The 18862-nt window shown below is 42.7% G+C and overlaps 1 pseudogene; it reads right to left on the bottom strand.

The window, feature by feature from the left end:
• The window catches only part of LOC116979309, a 97171-nt pseudogene that overhangs the window by 11937 nt on the left and 66372 nt on the right, over positions 1-18862 (bottom strand).

Genomic DNA, 18862 nt, shown 5'->3' with positions numbered 1-18862 from the left:
CTGGTCGACCCATTCTTTCATCATATGTCAATCCCGTCATCGTGGGAATTAACCTGCCAAACATATGCTCAACTCCCTCAATAGCAAGAATTTATTTCCTTAAATTAGGAGACCAAAACTGCACATAATACTCCAGGTGCGATCTCAACAGAGCCCTGTTCAACTGCAGTAGGACCTCCTTGCTCCTATACTTAAATCCTCTCGCTATGAAGGCCAACATGCCATTTGCTTTCTTAACTCCCTGCGCGCATGATTACTTTCAGTGACTGATGTACAAGCACACCCAGGTCTCGTTGCACCTTCCATTTTTCTAATCTGACACTATTCGGATCGTAATCTGCCTTCTTGTTCTTGCCACTAAAGTGGATAACCTCACATTTATCCACATTATACTGCATCTGCCCTGCAACTGCCCACTCACCTGACCTATCCAAATCATCCTGCAGCCTCATAGCATCCTCCTCGCAGCTCACATTGCCACGCAGCAAACTTGGAGATGTTACATTTAATTCCTTTGTCTAAATTATTAAATATATTGTAAATAACTGGGGTCCAAGCACTAAGCCTTGCGGCACTCCACTTGTCATTGCCTGCCATTCTGAAAAGGACCTGTTAATTCCTACTCTTTGCTTTCTGTCTGCCAACCAGTCTTCTATCCATGTCAATACCCTATACCCAATACCATGTGCTCTAATTTTGCACACTAATCTCTTGTGTGGGACTTTGTCAAAGGCCCATCAAGTCTACTCTGCCATTCAATCATGGCTGGCCTATCTCGCCCTCCTAACCCCATTCTCCTGCCTTCTCTCCATAACCTCTGACAGTTGTATACTACTTGCATTGTAATAAACATGCTTCAGCCTGTCAGTCTCACCATGTTCATTAACCTGCCCCTGTCTTTCCTTCCATTATACTTGTCATCTCCACCTTCCCATCTTTTTTTCCACTTGCAGATCTGCCGGTCTGGTTCCCACCCCACCTTGTCACCAATACACGTCTTGTTTAAACCCTCTAGAATAGCAAGTTATTGTTTGTCTCTGCATATTGGAACAATAGTATAGAATTTTTGATTGAACAATGATTAATTTTAGTGATGATTAAAGCTAAGTGACCATGAATCATTCTTTAAACTGGTTCTGCATTACCTGACTGAGCAACCTCTGAAACAGGCTTGTCCTGTATGTGAGCCATGTGTCCCAGGACGGAGAAGATGGCAAATCCGGCAAACACACTCGTGGCACAGTTCACCACACAGACAATGATGGTGTCTCTGTAACAGTTGTTGTGGAATTTGTTGTAGGAAGAAAGTGCAGTTATACCTCCCATTGCCACTGCAGTAGAAAAAAATATTTGTGTTGCTGCATCTCTCCAGACCTGGTAAATATAAAGTATTTCGAGATTTAAGTTGAGTTCAGCCACACAAAGCTAAATTAAGTCTGCAGAAAAATGGGAGGTTTAAACTTCCAGCTCAATGGTGAGCTAGCTGAATGAAGCTTCTACAGATCAACAGTTCCTATGTGAAGAAGTGTGCGTAGCTCTTCGAACAAACAGGTAATCTTATGAATTCGGGATAGTCTGTTCTGCCTTTAATAACATCATAGCTGATCTAATGTAACCTCAACTCTGCATTCCTGTACACCCACAGGAAACGTTCAGCCCCTTGTTTACCAGGTATCTATCTCCCCGTCCTACAAATGTTCAAAGACTGTGAGTTTGGCCCTTTGAGGAAGAGAGTTCCCAAAAAATGTAGACCTTCAAAGAAAAAATATTCCCTGAAATCTGTCTTAATTAGGTAACCCCTCATTTTATAGCATGAACCCCAGTTCAAGATTCTGTTATAAAATAGTAAGATTAAATGAGAACTTGCCAGTTTGAAGTTTGATCTTGATTTTATGTGGAGTAACGATGAGCGATTACGTGAAGAAGGGCCGTCCGTCTGCGTGCGCGTCAATCTTCAAAGCAGCGGTGTAAAATCACAGATAAAAAGAGGACCTGAGAATAGTAAGATTGTGAAGAAATGAGAACTTCCAGATGACCTTGATAGTATGAGGGTGGGAGCGGTGGGCACGTAATCGCTCATCGTAACTCCTCATAAAATCAAGATCAAACTTCAAACTGGTAATTTCTCGTTTAATCTTACTATTTTACTTCGGAGTCATGTGAGTGACTACGTGAAGATTTCAAAGCTCTGTGATTTCACGCCGGTTACGAATCCAGGCGTCACACACTGAATGGATTGACCATGGATGAGAGTAATCATTAAAGCATTCAGACATAACGTAGTTAAGTAAAGACACTGATGCTTTAAACAAAATAATTTTTTTTAAATAGTTACCCATCCCAACCTGGGGGGAACTAGGAAACAGAACTTAAAACGATACGTGCAAACACCCCCGGTCCAGTTATGGGTTTGATATAAAACCGGTGGAACGTTTGTTCATTCGCCCATCCTGCAGCCGCTAGGATGTCATCAAGGGGCACGTCCATTGCTCTTGCTGCCGATGTAGATGCAGCCCTGGTGGAGTGAGATTTAACGATATGAATGTTCACTCCCGCTACCGCCATTACCTCCTTTAGCCATCTGAGTTGACACCTTCTGGTGTGGTTTTTTTATGGCTGATGAGGACCGATTGTTCTGAGCCTCTGAGGTTCTCTGTAACTCTCAGATAGTGGTGTAAGTATGTTACCACACACAACCGTTGGTCCTCTGGACATGCCAAGAACTGGATCTTCATCCTTGACATTCCTGGCCTGCTCTGTTTTATCAGGTCCCTGATAACGAATGTTATGTTGTTCATATTGATGGTCGTGGAGTCCAATCGTAGCTTTTGCAGTGTCTGGACTCTTTGGGCTGTTACTAGTGCCATCAGCATAACCACCTTCAGGGTTAGTTTGGATAATGATAAGGCCATTGGTGATCCCCACTGTCGAAGTAGGGTTAGTACCACGCTCACATCCCATGTGTCCGTGTACCTTGGCCTTGGAGGTATTGAATTGTAAATTCCCTTCGTAAATGTTGTTACAAAGGGGTGCGTTCCTATCCACCCGTGTCCTGCCTCCAGCATCAGATAGGAGGAGAGTGCGCTTGTGGCACTGTTGATTGCACTATAACTTAGTTTGTAGTCATAGTACAGAGTTGATAGGAACTCCAAGACATCCGTTATCCGAACTGTGTTGTATGTTATATTATTAGCATTGCAGAACATTTCCCACTTCTTAATATTTGTGGCATACTGTTTGTTAGTACTGTCCCTCCATGCCTTAGTGATGACATCCACAGTTCGTTCGGACAGTCCAATACCTTGAAATGGCCTCCTCAGAATCTGCAAACCAACAAATTAATACGGTCATGTAGTGGATGATTGCTCCCTATAACTGGGTTTACTCGGAGGTCCCTGCTCTTGGGTACAACCATTAATGCCTGGATTATAATTCCCAAAATGTTTGGGAACCAGGCTTGTGTAGGCCAATCTGGCACTACCAAAATGCCTGTGGCTTTGTCTTGCTTGATTTTAGTCAAGCATCGGTTTATGAGACAAAATGGTGGAAAAGCATGCATAAACATTCCTTCCCAGTTGAGGGAGAAAGCATCCACTGCCTCTGCTCCTGGATCCGGCTCCCAGGACACATATCTGGGTAACTGGTGGTTTAATCTAGATGCAAACAGATCCATATCTGGAATGCCAAATCGTGTAGTTATTTTGTTAAATACTGCACGAATCAACATCCATTCTGTGTTATCATTAAACATTCGTGACCTAGCATCTGCCACCGTGTTATATCTACCTAATAGATAGACCGCCGTAACCCAAATATCCCTCTCGATACACCAGTGCCAAATGAGGTTTGACAATCTGTCGCAAGATACAGATTTTACACCACCCATGTGATTGATATATGCCACCGCTGTAGTGTTATCAATCTGAATTTGAACATGCACATGTTGCATGTTGCTACAGAAAGCCTTGAGCCCATATTGTGCTCCCAACAATTCCAGGTAATTGATTCCATATTGTTGGAGAATCACAGACTCCTGTGTTAGGAGCTCCCCATCCTAAACCGCTTGCATCGGTTTGAAGAACAACCGGTGGGCTTTCGAGCAAGATTTCCCTTGAGCTGTGTCTCACATTCGTCATCCACCATTGTAATTCAACAATGGCCTCTGCTGGCAATCGCATAGGTTTGCCAAATTGGCCTGCATGTGATCCGAGTGCTCGTTCCTTTGCTCGCTGTAAAGTCTGGTAATGCAAAGGCCCATAACGTACTGTTGGAAATGCAGCTACTATTTTGCCAATTACACTCGCTGTTTGCCTGATAGATGGCTTGTATTTGACTATCAGGTCATTGCAGGCTTTACTCAAATCTTGTTGTTTGCCCCTAGGCAAAGTCACCAACATATTTACTGTGTTGATGGTAAATCCTAGGTAATCAATTACCCTGGTAGGTGTCAATTTTGATTTAACTGGATGGATGAGGAAACCAAGTCTTTCAAACAGGGTTTTGGTTGCTTTGACTGATGCTTCTGCCAATTCTTTGGTGACTCCAAAAATGAAAATGTTATCTAAATATGCCATGACTATGTGGTTCTGAGATCTTAATAGACCCAGAATTGGTTTCAGTAATTTAGTAAATAGTCTAGGAGCTGATGTCAATTCATTGTGCAGAGCCTTGTATTGCCATTATTGACCCATTCAGTTAAACTTCAAATATCTCCTGTACTCTTTGTGAATAGACACCGAATAGTATGCATCTTTGAGGTCGATGCATGCCATGTAACCATTTTTGGAAACCAACTGAGTTGCTGTTCCAAAATTGTCCATTTTGAAATGTTTATATTGCACATATGTATTGAGTTCCGTAAGATCCAGAATGATGCAGACCCCTCAATCTTTTTCCTCTTTTGAGAATATATTGGATATGAATTGGTGAGGTTCTGTATGTGACCTCTCAATGACATTTTTGTCAGATAAAGTTCCAATCTCCTTCTGTATATCCATAGTTTCTTGTTGAGAGAAAACATATGTTCGAATATTTGAATGTGTTGTGGGTAGTGATGAATTCAAAATGAACTCAATTTTGAACCCTTCTACACTGTGCAGTACAAACGGATCCGTTGTGACCCAACACCATTCTTTCAAAAAATATTTTAACCTTCCTCCCATCTGTATGTGAGGCCTGTCTGGAGTGTTCCCTAAGGAACTGGTTTGACTTACCTCTGACGTTACTGGCGGTATGGCGCTGGTTTTCGTTCGCGAGGTTTTGGAGGTTGAACTGGTGGTTGCTCTCTCCTCATCCTCGCTGTGGGCCAGCTGGGGCCTGCCCCTAAAAAAGACCTTGACTCCGGTGTGGGTCTTCCTCCAGTGCCTGGCCCGCTAGTCGTAAAACGCCGAGAGCTGTAAGGATGCATCCTTGTCGATGGACCCTTTTGGGTAACCTGACCTCTGGTTATGAGGCGGATCGTTTTTGCCTCGTCATCCAGATCCCGTACCTGTCTCAGCAGGTCTTCCCCGAACAGGTAGTTTGTGGGCTGGACATTGCTGGCTTTGCACAGGACAGCGAACCTTGAGTTGATCGATGGTTTAATTGCATTCTTCCGAATACAATTAATCTCAAAGTGGGCATTACACAATAGTGCCATTGTGTCCTGTTCCCGGTCAGTGAGGAGTCCTCCTTCCACTCCTCCTGCAAATGATGTGATCCCAGACCCCAGTAGGTTTAATACCTTCTGGAATTTTAATTCTTGGTTTCGGATGATAGGTCCAATTTGTCCCCAGATGACATGGTTCACTACTAGGACCTTCAGGGAAGCACAGTTAGATGGTGGGGGGTACCTGTTCATGGTTTCTTCCATGGCCAGGTCTTTAAGTTGATGGGATGCTAGGTAATTGATGTTACTAGCCAGATCTTCATCCAGGGGAGCACCCAGTGGTGTTGTGATAGCAAACCTGGATGATTGCAGAGGTACTTCTTCTGCTCGTCCCTGGGAATGTTCCCCTCCAATGGGGAAGACATTGTGCTGCCCCATATGCGAGGCTCCTGGCACGGTCTGCTGCGGAGACCCGTGCTGATACTGCTCCCTCCTTCGGAGCAGATCATTGTGGAGCAACTTCTCCACAAGAGTCATCCTCGGACGCTTCCCATTGAGGGAGGGTATCCCTCTTCCCCGGACTCATCCGAGTCTACGGGTCTGACAGACTTGCGGGTGGCTTTACGTCCCGCCGGGACCACCACGGTGCTCTCCTCCCGTACCAAGTCTGCTGCTGCCGGTTCTGCTGCCGGCAGCAATGTCGGGGACAAAGACCGTCGCCCGCTACTGGGAATGCCGCGGTCTTCGGCAGCCGACGTCCCCACGGACCGTCTCCTCGACACCTGGGCTCTGAAATACAACAACTTCATGCCCGAAAAAGAACGCAGATAAGTATTTCAACTTTCCTTACCTCTCGCCTTTTTTAAATCCCAACGGCTGGGAGGACGCAGTGCCTTTCCAGTCCGTTGTGCGCGTTGCGTTCAGACGTAATGACGCGCACGCAGACGGACGGCCCTTCTTCACGTAGTCACTCACGTGACTCCGAAGTAAAATGACATTTGTATCCACTTTCACCCTCTCAGAGCATGTCAGGAGCTGATGTTCCAGGTATCAGTCAAATATTACAAAAAAAAGGGTTCAAAGACTGAATGAGATGCCACCATGCCAAGCAGCACATGAGAACAAATCCTTTGAATTATCCTGGAACAAAGACACTGATTAGATCAGGAAATGTCTGTGGAAAATGACACCGAAGCAATGCTTCAGGTTTTGATTGATTGAAATATACAGCCCACCGAGTCCATGCCGACCACCCATTCACACTAGTTCTATGCTCTGCCACTTTCCATGAGTGAAGTTGGACTTCTTTGGGACAGTGTAGGAGAGACATAGAGAATTCAGAGTTGGGTTAGCATGAATAATGAATTGACAGACAACTGGTTCATTTCATGTAGAAGAAACCACAACATGAGTACTAAATGCAGTAAACTACTATAGAAGAAGTGAACATGACCATTGCTTGAAGTGGAAGAGCTGTTTGGATGGTGGTAGAGAAAAGGTAAAAAAACAGGAGTTGTATCTACTGTGGTTGCTTAGGAAATGCTGTGGGAAGAAGAGTAGTTATTGAATGTTATTGAGTAGTTATTGAGTAGCTATGTTTAGAATGGCAGAGTAGGCACAAGGATCCTAACAGCTCCCACATCCATCTCTTATTGTTGTTTGTTCTTCTGTTCTTACATTCAATTTTATATTGAGTTAAACTTATTGAGTTTGGATGCCAATACATCTGGCCATTTGCACTATGGATGCACTTACTTCTCTGTCCAGGGAAGGAGCTGAAACCCCTTGAGCTATTAGGCTGATAGAATTTTGCATTCTTCACCTCATCATTATGCAAGAGACAGTCTGTGTGGTGTTGTACGTAATAATGAGCATAGTGTCTGTAACATTTGAATGCAGTCATTAATCTTAAATAACCTTTCTTATGACCTTTTTACCTTATGCCTCCTCCTTTGCCAGTGAGGCCACATGCAACCTGGAGGAACCTGGAAAGATGGATTGAATGCACCTGAACTGGAGGGTAACCAATATCCTGACAAGCAGGTTTGTTAGTGCTACACTGTTGGGTTTAAACTAGATTGGCAGATGGCAGGGCCCAATGCAGAACTGAGGCAAGTGAGAGGCTGAAGTTCAGTAGGTAGTGGATGAAAGAAAGTTCAGTGTCAAGAAAAGACAGGAGCACAGCAGAGAGCGACAGAGGATGATTTGATTTAATTGCATTTATTTTAATGCAAGAGTCATGAGTGGAAAAGCAGATGAACCCAGGACATGCATAGCTACGTGTGATTAGTACTTCGTAGCCATTACATAAGCCTGATTAAGAGAGAGACAGCACTGGCAGGTCTACATGAGAGATGGAGGTGAGGGAAAGGAGATAAGGTGTTGCTTTATTGATTAAGGAGAATGTCACACCAATATACTGAGATGAGATTACTGATGGTTCATAAAATGAGGCGATATGGGTGGAGCTGAGAAATAAAAAGCACTTTGTCTGAAGTCTGAAGGGCCTCGGCCAGAAATGTCACCTATTCCTTTTCCACAGCGATGCTACCTGCTCCACTGCAGCATTTTGTGTCTATCTTCGGTGTAAACCAGCATCTGGAGTTCCTTCCTACACATTGATGATCATCTTGTTGAGAATGTATTATAGGCTCCAAAATAGTCAATAGGAATTAGAACAAGTGCTTTATGCCAGGAGATTGCAGGCAGCTGAAAGACTAATAAAGTTGTCATAGTACGGGATTATATTTTGCCCAATATGCACTGAGAAACTTAAAGCACATGGTATTGGGGGTTCAGTATAGATGTGGATAGAGAACTGGCTGGTAGACAGGAAGCAAAGAGTAGGAGTTAACGGGTACTTTTCAGAATGGCAGGCAGTGACTAGTGGGGTACCGCAAGGCTCAGTGCTGGGACCCCAGCTATTTACAATATATATTAATGATTTGGACGAGGGAATTGAATGCAACATCTCCAAGTTTGCGGATGACACGAAGCTGGGGGGCAGTGTTAGCTGTGAGGAGGATGCTAGGAGGCTGCAAGATGACTTGGATAGGCTGGGTGAGTGGGCAAATGCGTGGCAGATGCAGTATAATGTGGATACATGTGAGGTTATCCACTTTGGTGGCAAAAACAGGAAAGTAGACTATTACCTGAATGGTGGCCGATTAAGAAAAGGGGAGATGCAATGGGACCTGGGTGTCATGGTACACCAGTCATTGAAAGTAGGCATGCAGGTGCAGCAGGCAGTGAAGAAAGCGAATGGTATGTTAGCATTCATAGCAAAAGGATTTGAGTATAGGAGCAGGGAGGTTCTACTGCAGTTGTACAGGGTCTTGGTGAGACCACACCTGGAGTATTGTGTACAGTTTTAGTCTCCTAATCTGAGGAAGGACATTCTTGCCATAGAGGGAGTACAGAGAAGGTTCACCAGACTGATTCCTGGGATGTCAGGACTTTCATATGAAGAAAGACTGGATAGACTCGGCTTGTACTCGCTAGAATTTAGAAGATTGAGGGGGGATCTTATAAAAACTTACAAAATTCTTAAGGGGTTGGACAGGCTAGATGCAGGAAGATTGTTCCCGATGTTGGGGAAGTCCAGAACAAGGGGTCACAGTTTAAGGATAAAGTGAAAATCTTTTAGGACTGAGATGAGAAAAACATTTTTTACACAGAGAGTGGTGAATCTCTGGAATTCTCTGCCACAGAATGTAGTTGAGGCCAGTTCATTGGCTATATTTAAGAGGGAGTTAGATGTGGCCCTTGTGGCTAAAGGGATCAGGGGGTATGGAGAGAAAGCAGGTACAGGATACTGAGTTGGATGATCGGCCATGGTCATATTGAATGGTGGTGCAGACTCGAAGGGCCGAATGGCCTACTCCTGCACCTATTTTCTATGTTTCTATGTTTCTATGAGATGGTAATAGTGCCAAAGGCTTTGACTGGGTTGAATTTGTCAAATGCGTTCAGGAAAGTTTCCTCAGGCAATATGTTGAGGGCCCTACACGGAAGAAGGTAAAGCTTGATCAACTCTTAGGAAATTGGGAAGGGCAGGTGAAATGTCCATTGGAGAGTTTTTGATTCCAGTGACGACTGTTCTATTAGCCTATTAGCTTTAAAATAGTTATGGATAAGACAGGACAGACCCACAAGTTAGAATTGGCATAGGGCCAACTTTTTTTTTTTTTTTAGATGTTTTTATTAAGGACAGTGCATATTTATAAACATTTGCATGCAATACGCAAGATTATAGCTATAGGCTAATTTCCATCTGTAGTCCCTCTGGTAAACCAGGTTAACACATCACAACACATTCAATCCATAAGAAAAGAATCAAAACAAAACAAAAGACAAACAAAAAACATAACAAAACAGACAATAAAGTTAAAAAGTAACAATAAAAGACTGCCAGATGATTATATTACGGTTGAATATGAATACAGGTTTGATTTTCCAGTAACCATTTTTTGAGTTGTTTTGTAAATGTGGTGATGGTTGGCAGATCCCGTATGAAGCAGGGGATCGTGTTCCAGGTATGCGACGCTCTATAGGAAAATACTGTCTGGCCAAATACACTTTTCTTAAACGGGACAACACAATCACCCCTGGATGCTGCTCTTGTCGACCTATTTATGTTCTTCTTTATAAATTCTTTTAACGGAGGTGGGGCTAGTCCATGGATGATTTTATAAACTAAAATTGAGTCTGAATAATTTATTACATTTTCCCAGCTCAGCAGATCAAATCTTTTAAGGATGCTGCAGTGATGGTACATTCTAGGCTTTTTATCAAGAGTTTTTAAGGCTTGTTTGTAAGAACTTGCTAAAGTCGATTGAAGTTGATTGTTTGTGGACAAAGGAACATCCAGAAAGTGGAATACTAAACTAAACTACATTACTTTAAAGGCATGCATGTTGCTGTTAGGGTGAAAGGCAAGGCAGGCAAGAGTAAGAAAGATTAAGAGAGATTTTTCGTAGGTTAAAGGAAATAGAATAACTAAAGAGAGAATAGATCCCCTCAGAAACCAAAGCACTCATCTCTGTGTGTAGCCGCAGGAGATGAGCAATGTCCTCCATCAGTATTTCTCCTCTGTTTTTACAGTAGAGAATAACATGGGGAGACAGGGGAATTTTGGACAATTAATGGAGATCTCGAGGACATTCTTTTTGATCTGCTAAAACAATGCGGCAAAGTATATATAATATGCTCACCCATAAATAAATTGAAATTATTGAAACCATTGCATTCAATGAACATGATCAATCAAAAATATGTATTTAATGCGAATGTACCAAACATACTATAAAATGAATAACTGAATAGGCAACAGTTTTAGTGCTGAAAGAAAACACATTAAATCCAAATAATTATTGTGTTTACCTCAGCATCAGCCAGCTTTGAAATGTCTGATTGACTTCCAATGTAGAATTCAATCCCTTTCCAGGCTCCCTCCAGGGTCAGTCCTCGGATCAGAAGTGCGGTCAGAACCACGTACGGGAATGTTGCAGTGAAATAAACCACCTAGTCATGGAGAGTGGACTTTCTTGATTCACCAGTGTAAATGTTATCGTTTAAAAAAAGACACAAAGTGCTAGAGTAACTCAACAGTCAGGCAGCATCTCAGGAGAACATGGATATGTATAAACTTGTCACCTATCCATGTTCTCCAGAAATGTTGCCTGACCCGCTGCGTTACTCCAGCAATTTATCTTTTTGTGTAAACCAGCATCTGTGGCTCCTTGTGTCTACATTTATTGTTTCAATTCAATATGAAGCAAAACTAACAATAATTAAAGCAGTGAATGATGAACCAGGTGGTTGCAGGACAAATAGGGGGTCACTCTGAGAACTGAATGAAATAAACGCAGTCTCTACAGTATCTCAAACTGGTATCTGACCTCCTGTACATGTATAAATGAGCATTAAACAAAAGCATGATGAATGTATTCAACTCATTACATTTAATTCACACATTTCTCCATCATTCTCATTGTCCAAATGCAGGACTGTTGGTGACTTTCCAATTTCTGTGGAAGGGGAGTCAGGGCTAGCTCAGTAATTAGCCAGAATGGATCCTAATCAGGGCATTTACAGAGGTAGCCCTGGCTCTCGTTATATAAGCAATTTGAGAGAACCACAGTCCGGCACCAGTACATTGAGGGGTTTGGGAAGTTCCTGTTGAGATTTTAAAACCTACCTTGGCTAGCAGTGCTGATGATGATGGATTTTAATCCCCAAGGAGAAAGTTCACACCACCGCATGAGTGAACCCAGTTTACATCATAAATGATTTATAAATTAAAGTAGAAGCTTACAGAAATCTAAATTTTAACTCTGATGTTTGATCTTATCCATCACCAATTTCATTTACCTTTCCTGAAGATTTGATTCCTTTCGATAAGGCAGCTCCAATGATCAACCAAGCCAGAAGCAGACACAGGGCTAAATGCCATACTATCTCCCCCATCTCATCCATGGAACCTCGACGATGTAAAACCACTTTACTAAATAAAATGACAGCCAGAAATATTTTATGGCTTGATGTATTTCATTACACAGACACTGTTAAATGCAGAGGTCCAGATAAACGAGTATAGACCTGCCTGCCACTAACACCAAACCCCCACAGCCTTCACTTGAACAAAAGACAAAGTGCTGGAGCCACTCTGTAGGTCAGGCAACATCTGTGGAAGGAAATGGGAAGACAATGTTTCGGGTCAGAAGCTTTCTTCAGACTGATGGAGTAGAGGGGAGATAGCTGGTAGAAAAAGCTGAAGGGAAGTGGTGGGGCAAGACATAGCAAGTGATAGGTGGTTCCATTTGGGAGGGGATGTTTGCAGATGACTCAGGAGGGAGACAGAAGGGTGGAGATAGTGACCAAGGTTGGAGGTGGAGAAGAAAATAGGGTTCAATGGTGGTCGGATAAGGAGGAAAGATGGGTTGTGACCTTCCTTTTCGCCCTTAAGCAATTATATGCTGACAATTACTTTCAGAAAAGTAAAATTTAAAGTAAATGTTTTTTCATGAATTGAGATTGACTTTCATATTCCTTACATTTTATCTGAGTCTATTGAGTTTTTGAAATAAAACATTGTGTTAAAATGGTGACCTGTGATTAGAAGCCTGAGAGAACAGATTTGGTAAATTTCCCGACTGTTTTATTAACTCTGTCTTGCACAACATATCTTGCCTTCCTTTGTGAATCACCCAATGAATTAAATGTTGTTAAACATGGCATCTATCAGCCTAGACTTAATATATATTGTGTCAATGGAAAACATTGGGAAAGTCTTCTTCTTATCGAGTCCACACACAAGATTAGAAGTTGTTCAGCCAGAGCTGAACGCACTTCTCGGCATCTGCACACAATGGTGTCTGTCTTGCGCTTCTTGTGCTTCTTGTGCGTGGTGGTGGAAAGATTGGTGGAAACAGGGCCGTGACGTGAATGCTCTTTCCTTGACCCTTAAAGTGTTATCAGTCAGGGATAATCCAAAAATGTTCGCTCATAGCAAGTGACAAAAACTCTTATTTAAGATACTCAGATATTAAAAATGCTCAGTAAATATTATTTAAAAATCCTAGAATATAACCTACCAGATTGAGGTAAACTCATGAAACGGCTTGCTTGTTATTTTGTAAACTTTTGTAATCACATCTAAACCATCTTTTCACTGATTAAATAGGACAATTATACAGTAGCAATGTAAGTGTATGGTGCCATTCTCTAACACAAATTACTTACTCCCAGTATTGCTCAGTTGGGCTCTGGTAAAGAACATGAATTTCTGATTCATTTGAGCAAGTTTCATTTCTTGAATGTAGCCAGGTTGTATTAACAATTTGAAAGTATATGCTGTCCAGAGTAAAATTGCAAAGTGGATCTGGAAGATAAAACATTCTGTTTAAGTACATCTCAATGGGAGTAACACTTTCAATTCAAGTGATTTTGCAAGTGTTCAGGTGTTCAAGTAATTTGCAAGTCGAATTGGTAGTAAAGAAGGAAAACACAATTTATTTCAAGAGGGTTTGAATACAATAGGAGGCTCTATAAGGCGCTGGTCAGGCCACATTTGGAGTATTGTGAGCAATTTTGGGCACCATATCTGAGGAAGGATGTACTGGCTCTGGAGGGGGTCCACAGGAAGTTTACAAGAATTATCCCAGGAATGAATGGGTTAACATATGATGAGCGTTTGACGGTACTGGGCCTGTACTTTCTAGTGTTTAGAAGGATGAGGGGGTACCTCATTAAAACTTACCGAATAGTGAAAGCCTTGGATAGAGTGGATGTGGAGAGCATGTTTCCACTAGTGGGAGAGTCGAGGACTAGAGGTCATAGCCTCAAAATTAAAGGATGTTCCTTTAGAAAGGAGATGAGGAGGAATTTCTTTGGTCAGAGGGTGGTGAATCTGTGGAATTCATTATCACAGAAGGCTGTGGAGGCCGTCAATGGATATATTTACGGCAGAGATTGTTATGGGGAGGAAGCAGGAGAATGGGGTTAGGAGGGAGAGATAGATCAGCCATGAATGAATGGCGGAGTAGCCCTGATGGGCCAAGTGCCCTCATTTCTACTCCTATCACTTATGATCTTATAAATGTTAATCAGAATGTTCAACTCACCAACAGGCAATGACAATGAATGGGTTGACAGCAGAGGAGCGAGATATAAAAGAGACACAGGTGAGGATTTAGTTTCACATGAAGAAACTGCATTTCCTGTAAAGGGAGGACACAGCAGAAGTCCTGAAGTAGAAGATCGCATCTTAAGAATAGATGCAACAAAGATGGAGAAACTGAGAGAAATGGATGCCATCCTTACAACAGACAGGGTGGGAGGATGTGTAGTAGAGGTAGCTATCAGTGGGTTTGTGATAGATATCAGAGGATAGTTTGTCTCCTGAGATGGGACAGAGAGGTAAAGATGGGGAGAAATGACCCAGGTGAATGTCAGGGCAGGGTGGAAGTTAATGACAATGTTGATAAAATTGATGAGTTCTGCATTTGTACAGGAGGCAGCATTAACGCTATCATTAATGTAGTGGAGTGAATCGGTTCCCTTGTTGGCCTTAATGCATACAGCCATATAACTATATAACAATTACAGCACGGAAACAGGCCATCTCGGCCCTTCTAGTCCGTGCCAAACACTTATTCTCCCCTAGTCCCATCTACCTGCACTCAGACCATAACCCTCCATTCCTTTCCCGTCCATATACCTATCCAATTTATTTTTAAATGATAAAATCTAACCTGATTCCACCACTTCCACTAGAAACTCATTCCACACAGCTATCACTCTCTGAATAATAATAATAATAATAATAAATTTTATTTAATGGGCGCCTTTCAAACATCTCAAGGACACCTTACATAGTATATCGGAATAACATATAATCGGAATATAACTAGTAATAAAGACATCACAGAGACACAAATTAAAAACAGGATTCAATCCAAAAACAGAAAATCAAAAACACAGTGTGAAGAGGGAGCAGCGGCAACCAAATCGTGCCAGCGTCCACTCTCTCTTCACGGCAGCCATCTTGGACACAGACCTACAGGACTACAATTAGACAAAAAAATCATCCCCCCACAGTGGATAGCACTGTGGGGGAAGGCACAATGTCCAGTCTCCACCCCATGTTCACCCCAAAGTCAGGCCTATTGAGGCCATCGCAATTGCCTCTACGGAGGCCCGATGTTCCTGGCCGTTCTCACCGGGTGGTCTTGCCCCGGCGTCGGGAGAGTCCTTTTGGCGGCTGGGCCACTTGGAACGGCCGCTTCCTGGTTGGAGCCCGCGGCTGCTGAAGCCGACAAGGCCGCGCCGGTTTGGAGCTCCCAGGCTCCCGTTGATAAAGTTGACGCCGCATCTCCACACTGCCGCCTCTCCGCACGCCGCCTCTACGCTCCGCAGACCCGCAGCCCGGAGTTGTTGCTCTCGGCGGTCCAGCTCGCCAGAGCTCCAGCGCGTCGCTCCAGCGCGGCGACCCAGGCAAGGGATCGCCCGCTCCGCTCCAGCGCTCCAATGCTGTGCCGCCGCCGAGGCCGAGGTGCTGGGCGGTTCCCGCCAGGAAACGGCGCTCCAAGCCCGCAGGTAGGCCACGAGGACGGGTCAACGGGCAGCCCGGAGAAAAGGCTGCCACACCGACCAGGTAGGGACCTAGAAATTAAGTTTACACCTACCCCCCACATTAAAAAGACCATATCCCCTACAAACAAAAAACAGGACTCACTAAAAACTATTAAAAAAACAGATTTAAAACGGACGGCTGCTGGCTAGCAGCCGTTCACCAAGATGGCTCCTCCTCCAGTGAATAAAGAAGTTCCCCCTCATGTACCCCTAAACTTTTGTCCCTTAATTCTCAAATCATGTCTGATTTGTTTGAATCTTCCCTACTCTCAATGGAAAAAGCTTATCCACGTCAACTCTGTCTATCCCTCTCATAATTTTAAAGACCTCTATCAAGTCTCCCCTTAACCTTCCAAAGAATAAAGACCTATCCTGTTCAACCTTTCTCTGTAACTTAGGTGCTGAAACCCAGGCAACATTCTAGTAAATCTCCTCTGTACTCTATTTTGTTGACATCTTTCTTATAATTTGGCGACCAAAATTGTACACCATACTCCAGAATTGGCCTCACTAATGCCTTGTACAATTTTAACATTACATCCCAACTTCTTTACTCAATGCTCTGATTTATAAAGGCCAGCACACCAAAAGCTTTCTTTACCACCCTATCTACATGAGATTCCACATTCAGGGAACTATGCACCGTTATTCCTAGATCCCTCTGTTCAACTGCATTCCTCAATTCGCTACCATTTACCATGTACGTCCTATTTTGATTTGTCCTGCCAAGATGTAGCACCTCACACTTATCAGCATTAAACTCCATCTGCCATCTTTCAGCCCATTCTTCCAAGTGGCCTAAATCTCTCTGTAGACTTTGAAAATCTACTTCATTATCCACACCACCTATCTTAGTATCATCTGCATACTTACTAATCCAATTTACCACACTATCATCCAGATCATTGATGTATATGACAAACAACAGTGGACCCAACACAGATCCCTGAGGCACCCCACTAGTCACCGGCCTCCAACCTGACAAACAATTATCCACTATTACTCTCTGGTATCTCCCATTCAGCCACTGTTGAATCCATCTTGCTACTCCCAAGCTACTCCCACTATTAATACCTAACAATTGAACCTTCTTAACCAACCTTCCATATGGAACCTTGTCAAAGGCCTTACTGAAGTCCATATAGACAACATCCACTGCTTTACCCTCATCAATTTCCCTAGTAACCTCTTCAAAAAATTCAAGATTAGTCAAACATGACCTTCCAGGCACAAATCCATGTTGACTGTAACATTATTGCAAGGTAAATATTTATAAATGATATGTATTAATTACCAGAATAGTATGTTCAAACCGGAACATCAACAGCTCTTGCCTTCATTGCTAGGGCCATTGAATATAAGAGTCAGGAAGTCATGATGCATTGCTATAGGACTTTAGTTAGGCCACATTTGGAGTTATTGTGTGCAGTTTTGGTCACCCTATTACAGGGAAGGTATGAAGCTTCTCCATGGATTGTCACCTTGTCGTGGTGGAGAAGTTTGTGTGGTCATGAGATCCTGAGAGCGATGCCGTCTGGAACTATACTCCTGGTTGGGCCACCCATGGTTGTAAGGTCGAGGGGGAGGTCCCTAACAAAGAGCATATTAACTAGCATACAATGGTTGAGATAATCCCTCTCTATAATCAATCCTTTCTTTCTTAGCTGTATATTGATAGTATTCTAGATATTCTTTCCTGTTTTTGTTGCACTCACCACGTTCTAAATTATTTACAAAGCTTTCCCAGCACGATGCATCAGTTCCCTTCCAAGTGAATGCCAAGACAAGTTAGTAGCAGAACTAGCCGATAACAATGGCTTAATTTGAATGTTCCAATGTTTAGTTCAGAGGGGTGTGTCCATCTCTCTTTGGTGGCTCTATACAGTATTTCATCTTTTCAATCTTAATCTTGCAATATATAATGAGGTTTTGGAATTTACAATAAATCTAATATGATGCTCATAATGAGATTATGAGGCAATTTGTCCACTGTCGCTATTGATAACTTGTCAGGCTTTGCCTGCTCAATCTCATTTCCAGCTTTCTTTCCCCTACTACAAGAGATGTTCTTGGCATCATGTTCGGCAAAGGCAATATGGGCCAGAGAGTCTGTTCTGTTATAAACAGCAGTACTGTTATAAATTCAGTCTGAAGAAGGATCCCAATCCAAAACGTTGCTTATCCATGTCCTCCATATATGTTGTCTGACCCGTTGAGCTACTTCAACACTTTGTGTCCAATGCAAGATCCCAGCATCTGCAGTTCCTTTTGTCTATGCAATTAATATGTACGGACTGAACCAACTTTCTTCATTGACACAAGGAACTGCATATACTGGTTTACAACAAAAGACACTAGGTTCTTGAGTAATTCAGTTGGTCACTTAAAATTAGTGTGGAAATGTAGAACATATAGTATGGGGGATAGGGATTGAACATAATCCAAGGGATTGACAGATGGGAAACAGTGTAGGAGTAAATGGATGTTTGAAACTTTCATCAACATCTTATCACACATTCTTTGAAACATGATAAATATTTAATATTTGGCACCTATATTTTATTCAGAAACTAAACATACCTCTGGGTGTCCGACTGCAGGTTTCATCCGCACCCCACCAGCTGAAGCAGTCTGACCACTGGCAGGGGGGATTGGAAGGAAGCAAACAGGTAGAACAGGCTGTAGGCGATGATGCAGTTGTAGGAAATCGTACCAAATATTGATGCAAATACCATACTCATCCCCAGACCTTAAAATATATTGAAGAGGGAGAACTTAAATAAGAACCTATTATTTAATGTTACTTTGAAGCAAATTAGTTTACTTGGATTCTGATGAACAAGTTAAAACTATTTTGTTTAGAAGTTATTGATAGAAGTTAACGTTTACCTTGTCATTTGTGTTGAGGTTATATTCTTGAATATTTTGGTCCAAGACACTGATTATTTTGCTCAAACAAACAATCTCCTGTTAACTCATCGCCAACAGTGCTTCCAGACCTGTGTGGACCCCCATTTCAGCAGTGATTTATTCATTCAGCCAGACAGAAGCAGGGAGAAGAATGGCCGGGACGGGATAAGTCTTTGATTACTTTTCCGTTGGCTGCTTTTCTGAGGCAGCATGGAGGCAGCATAGATTGTG

This window comes from Amblyraja radiata, chromosome 12, assembly GCF_010909765.2.
Source record: "Amblyraja radiata isolate CabotCenter1 chromosome 12, sAmbRad1.1.pri, whole genome shotgun sequence".
NCBI classification, from domain to species: domain Eukaryota; kingdom Metazoa; phylum Chordata; class Chondrichthyes; order Rajiformes; family Rajidae; genus Amblyraja; species Amblyraja radiata.
This window is presented reverse-complemented; position numbering and strand designations above follow the sequence as displayed.